Source organism: Bos grunniens, chromosome 29, assembly GCF_055505025.1.
Source record: "Bos grunniens cultivar Pamir isolate PY7600 chromosome 29, Bosgru_T2T1.0, whole genome shotgun sequence".
Classification (NCBI taxonomy): Eukaryota; Metazoa; Chordata; class Mammalia; order Artiodactyla; family Bovidae; genus Bos; species Bos grunniens.
Window position 1 is genome coordinate 22,529,572 of NC_141193.1, and position 8,424 is coordinate 22,537,995.

The 8,424-nt window shown below is 54.6% G+C and overlaps 1 protein-coding gene across 6 annotated transcripts in view; it reads right to left on the minus strand.

The window, feature by feature from the left end:
* PKNOX2 (PBX/knotted 1 homeobox 2) overlaps positions 1-6,639 on the minus strand; it is a 298,210-nt gene extending 291,571 nt beyond the window's left edge. For 3 of the 6 annotated variants that reach the window (XM_086385521.1, XM_086385527.1, XM_086385520.1), the window contains exon 1: positions 6,140-6,234. The gene's annotated coding sequence lies outside the window, so the exon portion shown is untranslated. Of the gene's footprint in view, positions 1-6,139; positions 6,359-6,495 lie in introns of those variants that run through there. The other 3 variants (XM_086385524.1, XM_086385522.1, XM_086385523.1) reach the window with 3 other exon arrangements.
* Between the last annotated feature and the right edge of the window lie 1,785 nt (positions 6,640-8,424).

An 8,424-nucleotide genomic window follows, 5' to 3' on the forward strand; every position in this document is an offset into this window, starting at 1 on the left:
TTTTTAGTGAGATAGGTCTTAGCAGAACCAGCCTTCTTGTAATTAGAAACCCAGGCGGGCAGGGCTGGGGGGTGAGAGATCCAAGCCAAACAGCAGATCTCCCTCAAGACAACACTCTGGCAGCAAGCTCTTCCCCAGCTGCCCAGGGCTGGTTCCTCCTTCCTCCTGGGGGATCTGGACCGAGGAAAAGTCGAGCTCTGGTGGAAGGAGTGCCTTCCATCTCCCTCCACCCTCATTCTGTGTGTCCCAGCTCTTCCCCCATCAGACTGGAAACAGATGCTGCCTGTGACCACTGGAGAAGGATGTGCGGAGGGAAAAATTACCCCAAGAAGTCTCCCCCCACCCCCGGATGAGGGAGATTTAAAGGCAAAGCATTCCACTGCAGCCTGTCTCCAGTATCACTGGCTAGCTTTGAAAAATCAGGCGCCGGAACGGAAGGAGGTTCCAAGTACATATGCACTTTTGTGTAAGGGCCGGGTGTAACTTCTCAGGCTTTCTGGCCCAGAATCTGCTTTGATCTGCCAGCGTGGAAGCTGCTCAGCGAGGTTCAAGCTGCAGTTAGCTCCAGACCAGCGCCCACCCTGCTCCCCACCCCCACCCCCCACCCCCAACCCCAGCCTCTTCTTCCCATGACATAAAGAAAAGAGACAACATTTCTGATCGGTCAGATTCTGTGTTCATCTGATGGGTGAAAGCTACTCCAGGTGGCACTGTTGGGAATCAGTACCCTGGTTCCCCCAGCTCGGGGTTAATTGCTTTTCCAGGAAAAGTCCAGGTGGATTTTGGAATCACGGCAGGTATTTCAAATTCTAGGATATAAGAAAGGCGGGAGTTCAGTCCCTCCACCCAAGTCTAACTGGGAACTCCTGAGAGTTGTGGGGACCAGCTCTGGGGCTCGGCAGAGCAAGAAAACACAAAGAAAGCAACTTTACTTCTCAGAAGTCTCCTCCCTCCAATTTCCTTTATTATTTAGAGTGAGGGATTAGGCAGCAGTCTTTCTCAGGGCCTAATGAGGAATTTGTGTGAGACATTCCACTTTGCAGACGAAGAAACCAAGACCTGGAAGCTTAGCTAGCTGAGCCACTTTAGTCATGAAGCCAGACAGTCACAGGGCATAAAACTGCCAGGGCCCCTAGCTTCAGCCTGAACACCGCGCGGCACGCTGACCTGCCAGCCTCCATCACCTCCCTCCTCCCTTTCGCACCAGGCATTGTTGGTGCTCTTCAATCGCACAGTTGTGTCCAGTTCTTTTTTGACCCCATGGACTGTAGTCCACCAGGCTCCTCTGTCCATGGAATTTTCCAGGCAAGAATACTGAAGTGGGTTGCCATTTCCTCTTCCAGGGGATCTTCCAGACCCAGGGATCAAACCCCGGTCTCCCGCATTGGCAGGCAGGTTCTTTTCCACTGAGCCACCAGGGAAGTCCCACCAGGTATTAGCTTTAATTAAATTAGCAGATCCTCATCGCAACAAGCCTGGCCATGCAGCCTGGACGAGCCCAGCCAGTAAGGCTCCTCCTCCAAAATTCGGCTTCTCAGCCTAATTCAATCTTCAGTAAGTCACGGATCTCATCTGAAGTGTCATACAAAGCATGGTGTGTTGGCTAGAATCAAGGCTAACGGTGGCTCGTGATGATTTCATTCCCCACGTAACTTCCTCTGTGGCATCATTTTCATCCTCTCCCTACACTGATCTGCATTTTGTTTGATCCAGACACTCTGCTTCACATGCCGGCACCTCGGGCAATTGCATCACACATTTATATATATCTTACAGCATCGCTGTCCTGGTGCCGCACGGCACAGGAAAAAAGAAAAACTTATAACTGCATTTCTCACCTTCCTTGAACTAATTTAGAAAATGTGCTCCAAATTAAATAAATCGGGAACAAAAAGTTTGAAATTGAAGATAGAATTTCAGAAGAGGGGGAGGAGGCTAAATAAATAGCAAGGAAATCTTGCAACATGTTGGAAGCCTATAAATTTTATAGGTTGTTTCTTTAATAAAAACAAATTCAATTGCTAACAACACAGTATTATTAAGCCGCTAACATTTAAAAATCTAATTTGGTCTGCTCTGCTGCTGTTTCTGTTGCACATTGCATTCATCCAGGGTAAGGAAGTCAGGTTGATGGGTTTGGTTTGGTTTCTAAACCAGGCTAATAGAGAGCCCTTTAAAACCCAGCTTTTTTGCTTTCTAGGCATGCCTTGGTCCCTAATGAGTTACAGCCCCAGGTTGAAGATGGACATAGCAGAAAGAAATTTAACACACACTCTGGTACACCCATAAACATCAAGGCCAAGGAAGAGGAGGTATGTTTCCAGTTAAGCTAGAACTCCATGAATTCAGGATTCTCCACTCACAAGACAGTAATTCTCCTTATTTCATCACTAACTTACTTCAAATGTGTTTATACAATTTATTGCTACCGAACTTCCAGGCAACTGGTGTAGAGTTAATGAAACCCAGCTTGGAGAAGCTTTGGGCTTTGAACAACTAACCACAGTTTAAATGGTTATGACATGCGGTCAAAGCCGCAGGCCAGCCCCACTGCAGTTTCTGTGTTAGGACCTAGTCAAAAACCTTGTCATCTCACCTTTTGTGCCAAATAGATTGAGAAAAGGAAAAAAGCCCAGGAAAACAGCCTTCCATGTGTCTTCTCAAGGTTCCCAGCCATCCTCCCTGACATTTTAACACATCTATCTCCCTGAATGCCAGGCAAAGCCCCTCCCCCAGTCCCAAGTAAATATTTTAGTTGCAGTTTGAATGGGCAGCCAGTTGAAATCCTGAAATCCAGTTTGAGTTTAATTGAACAAGGTCAGGCCTACATAAAGCAATGCGGAGAGGGGGGTGTCAGGGGGAGGCACCCCACCACATTTGCAGTCAGACTCAGTGCAAGTCCAAAAGGCAAGACAGGAATGTACAGATGGCGCTGGACTGGAAAAGAAGTGAGCTCCTCTTGCCGAATGACTTGGACATTGATTTTTATTAATCCTCATTGTCATACGGCGTCCTCCCCCCAAGCTCTGTCCATGTGAAAACTCCAGGAGGCTCCCTCTTTCTAAACAGGCCCATTTTGGAAGAGTAAAGGGGAGGTGCTGGACTTGCCAGGGCCGCACAATAAAAGCCCTTTTTGAAAGCAGCACTTTCATTAACTTAAAGCAATCTATGGACTTAAAAGCAGAGAGCTGTAAACTCGCAGAACGGATCATAAAACAGCCAGTCTCAAGTTGGGTACACTTCAGTGCAATTTGCACGAGGCATTTTACTGTGAGCGGTGGCCGGGCCCATCTCCCTCCGGTAACCCCCCGCCCCTTATTCTGAACAGCATCCCTTTCTCTCGGCTTTCATGCTTTTCGCGCTCACAAAGCGGGAGGCGGTGACCGGGGAGTCTCCGTGGGGTCACGGCTCTCTCCCGCCCTCGGGCTCTCCGCGGGAGAGAGGGCGCCTGAATTCCAAGCCTGCAAAACAACAGCCTCGGAGCTCCGCCGCCGGGCGGCCGCGGCGCCCCGGGGCCGCCGCGGCCACTCGTGGGTCGCGCGCCTTCTGCGTCCCGGAAGCGCCTTCTGGCTGCCCGGGAGAGGGGCGCGGTGTGTGCAGAGTGCTGGGACAGTGGGTTTGAGATGGCAAAGGAGAAATTTCAAATCTTCCTCCTGTTCACTTCCCAACTCTGCTTCTCCAGTGGCCCAAGGGGTAATCTCCGTTCCTAGTCGGGACTTCTCTTCCCCCTCCCCGGCCCCACCAAGCTAGGCCAGAGCCAAGAGGGGTGCAGCTTGAGTGGGCGATCAGAGACAGGAGACCCGCCCTACCTTCCGCCCACCAAGGTCCTGAAGCCTCGGGAAGGCCAGAATGCAGGGCACGCGGTCGGGCTAGGGACCAGGACTTTGCGTAATAGAGCTTGTGTTTGGACACCATCATTTTCTTAAATTTGAAGAGGAGGAGATAGTCTAAATCTGCTTCAGATGTGAAGCTTTCGGTTTCCACTAGTTGGAAAACATTTCAACACGCTGGAGGAGTACTGGGGCAAAGGGTTAAGGGCAGAGGACCCCAAGCTCCCCCCCTTTCTCAAGCGGATCGTCACACGGGCGGCCCGGCGTGTGGGCTTCCGGACGAGGCCGGGGGGAAGTACAGACAGAACCTGCGGGTCAACAGCTGGCGGCTCCGGTCCGGGCGCTTGAGTTCGAGCCCAGCACGCCCTCCGCCGCAGCCCGGACTCCCCAGGCCTGGAGCGAGGCCTTACTGCTAGCGCCCCCCGCGCAGGCCGCGGCCCCTGCGAGCCACGGCACCCACCCCGCCGCGCTGCACCCGCAGACTCCAAGTGGCTTCCGGAGCCCGCCGAGCCGCCAAGGTCCCTATCCATCCCTGGCCCTGCGAGGCTACCCTGTCGCTTCGCCCAGAACACCCCTTCGAATTGTCCGCTTCCCGGAATCTTTCTCCAAGGACCCGGTCCTGCGCTCCTCAAGTCCTTTCCTCCAGATCCTCTTTCGGGGATAAGCGGCAGGAATTTGGGGCTCGCCGGCCATGGCGCCCATCAACTACTTTCATTGCCTACCTAATCGTTTTTCAACCCACTGAGAGTGGGGACTCCCGGGCGCGACCCTCCCCAAATTCCAATAGTTTTAACTCCCCACCCCGCCTCCAAAAAAAGCCGTGAACCCGTGGCTAAACCTTAAAAACCGCCACCAGTTCCTCCGATTCCAGCCTCAGATGTAAGCCCAGGCCCCTAACTCCAGCCTTCCAGCTCCCTGCTTTGACCGGTGTGCAGATTCGATCGGCGGCCCTTAGATCCGGCTTCTGAAAACAGCTTGGATCCTAAAAACCCGAACTCTAACCTCGTCCCGAAGCCCAGCCCTCATTCAGGGCTGATGCACAACCACCGCCCACCCCTCTCCCTACTCCCAGTCCTAGCCCCTGGTCTCCACACAGCGCCGGAACCTCGGGTTCTCCCCTGAGAGCCCCCGGAAAAGGCGGCCCGCGTGGCTCGTTTCTTCCTCTGGATCTGGAGTCGGGAAAGCCCCGCACGCCTCACCCGAAAGAAACGCAAACTTTGCGCAGCAGACTCGGGACCCTGCCCCATCCCCCTCGGCTCTCTCTCTTTGAGCGCTTTCCGACCCCACCTCTTACGAACTCGTGCCCTAGTTCTTAAGCCAGGAGGGCTTCCAATTCCCGAATCTCGCCTAGGGCCCCTACGCCTCCCCACACCTCGCCAAAGACTCCCAACAATCCTTGGAAAGCTAGTAACGCTACAAATTAACGGCTCCTCCCGCGTTAGGGTCCCCGAGCCTGGTCCCTGCGATCCCGGCTTCCCTGATCCACAGCTCGTGCTCCGCTGTCCCCACGGATCCGCCTGCAAACCCTCACTCGTCCCGGCTCCCCAGGCCGGGCAGGACGCGGCCGCGGCTCCCGGACTCCAGCCACCCGGCCCGAGTCTGGGGCTGCTCCGGCTTCCAGCCGCTCGAAGGCAGCTCCAAGCTGCTGGCGCCAAGGAAGCGCCGGCCCGAAGGGCGCCCGAAGCCGGGAGAAAGAAAGCGAACCTGGAGCCGGCCCGCCGATCTCAGCCTCCCCCGCGGAGCGCCCAGCCCGGAGCTCCCGGCACCGGGGCTCCGCCGGCCCGCGCGCGAGTCCCTACTCGGGTCCCCGGCGCACCCAGAGCGCAGCTCCCCGCCCGCCCGCTACGGTGTCTTAGGCCCGCGGGGGTCCGAGTCCGCAGCCCCGCTCCTCGCACTCGTGGACAATGCACGCCCGCCAAGGGCCCGAGCGGGGCGAGGCGGCGGGGCGGCGGGGCTGCGCGCTGGCCGGGCCCGGGCGCGGGCGGGCCGCCTCCTTCCCGGGCCTCAACGCCGCTCGCGCTGCTTCGCTCCGCGCTCTCCCGGCGCTTCCCCAGCTCCTCTGCACGCTCCCGCCGTCCCTCGCTGCTCCCTGCCTCCCTCCTCCCTGCTGCCTCCCTCTCTCTCCTCCCTGCTGCCTCCCTCTCTCCCTCTCTCCTCCTTGCCCTGTCGCAATGAATAATACTCTGGCTTGGGGACTGGAATAAAACACACGCGCTCTGAGGCAGCCGCCCGCAGCAGCAGCACCCGCCGCCGCCGCGCCGCCGCCGCCTGCAAAAGCGTCTCTGACATGGAAATGAATGACAGCTTACCTGATGCCAATCTTCATCAGACTGACACCGGCGTGACAACACAGCCTATACTTCCCAGCACTGCTCGGGACGTCAGCGGCACAGGGACCCGCCCCCCGGAGCCCCCCCCTCCACACACCTCCCCTCTCCCCACTCCCCCTTTCTCCCCACCCCCCCCATCACCCCCACCCACTCCCGGCCCCGGCCGCTTCCAAGTCGGAGCAGCCGCCGGAGTGTCTCCCTCTGCTGGAGACTTTTCTAAGACGTCTAAGCCGGCTCCGGCTGCCGGGAGAAAACCTCAGAGTGAGAAGTGGCCTCCGACGGAAGAACGCAGCCGACCCCCCACCCCCTGCCCTCCAGGAACTCGGGGATACTACCTGCAACCCAGGCCAAGTCCCCCTCGGCAGACAACCGAGGCGGGGCTTCCAGACAACTTGAGTTCAGCGGGGTGGAGATGCGGGGAAATTTTCTTCTGTGGACCCTGAGAGCACTCCCCAGAAATTATGAAACTTAAGACTGGCAAGAAATCCTTCCCCCTACCCCCACTCCTCTCCCAGCTCCACCCCATTGCTGCCTGGCTGGCCTCATTTTTATGATTGCATTTGAATAATTCTCATTACCCTGGCCCCAGAAAAGGTGCTCAGATGACACTCTGGTTAGTTATTCCTGTTCTCAAGAGCTCCTTCTGCTCTGGGCTTCCTGGGGCGGTTGGTTCTTCCAGGGGAAGACTGTTAGCAGGTGGGGCAGAGGGAGAGATAAAAAGGTGTGGGGGCTTTGTCAGTAAAACACCTCTTTGCAAATGCGAGGCAGGCCTGTTTTAAGCCTCTTCCTATTTTCATTCTAAAAAGTGGCAGAGTTCTGGGGATCGGTGAGGTGGTGTAAAAGGAGAGGCCAGCTGGACTGTTACAGCCTGGGACTGACTACTGGGGTGGCTTCCTCTGCTTCTGGGAGGAAATTCAACAGGAGGAGGACCAACACAAGCATGTGTGGTCAGACGTGTGCCTTCTTTCATTCCACCAAGATTACGGTCCTACTAAGTGAGTGTCAGGTGGAGGCTTGCTTGCTTCCACAACTTAGCACGTGGCCCTCTGTGTAAGGGACAAGAGAACCCCACTTCCCCTATGAAATATGCTTCTTGCTCTCTGGAGAGGAGCCATTTCAGCCACTGTCAGGCAGCGATTGATCCCCTGACCCCAGACCAGGCAGGGGGCCTGGATAAAGCCTAGACAAAAGACACAGATGTAAGTGAGGAAAGCAGAAAGTGAAACCCAAGCAGCCCAGGTTTTCAGGTAAAGAAGCTGACCCAAGAAGCTGAAGGCTACCCCTTCGCTCTTTCCAGGCCTCTGGGTCATTCCTTGTCTGCCTCCTTCCTGGCCAAGAATGAGAGCCATTAGCTACTGCTCAGAGGAGGCAATTGAATCTTTTTTTTTTTTTTTTTTTTTACATCACAACCCAGATATAGCAAATACTGTTTATACAGATCCTCCCAGTGCCCGCCCCCACCCTCACCCCACCCCACCTCCCACCACATTCCACTTCCAAAGTCGCTTGTGGAAGACACTTCACTGGAGCCCCCATCATAGACAGAACTGAATCCTCTCAGCTTCTCATAGACCCTCCAAAGACCTCACTAGGTGTATTTATGTCACCCCAGCTTGATCTGTGGTCAGAAACTCTGGCTGCTGACAGTATAATTGCACTTATATATTATACATTGATAATAATATAATAATAATGAACACACTTGCCCTTTTTATGTAGTACAGAAGCAGCCAGATTCTCCAACTCAGAGGCTGGAGGTCAGGCTGCCATAAACTCTCAGAGGGAAGCCCAGTTCAGATCCAGGAAGGGGAGGGAAGATCCACTAGCCCCTGGATCCCTGGAGGGAGGGTTTTCTCTCTTTCCCAGGGCTCCCAGTGAGCTGCTGTAGCTTGCAGAGTCAGAGCGAAGAATCAGGCTGCATGTAAATACTTAACCCCATCAGAGAGGTGTCACTGAGCCGTAAATAGTGCTGCAGGCAACGGCCATGCATCACTGACTCACACTTGTCACACCCCTCATTTTCTGAAATCTAGTTCCTTGCCCATCTCTCTCTCTCGGTACAGGAGATCCATTGCCATGAGCTATTTTGGAGTCTACTTAAATACTGTGATTTCTACACTAATATTCTTTTGAGGCTTTAAAATGCACATTGTAATTTTAAATAAAGATATCTTACTTTGACTATTTTTGTAATTTGCAGAAGTTTTAAAATGATTATCTAAATGTAACTGTTCTGGGACTTCCCTGGCAGTCCAGTGGTTAAG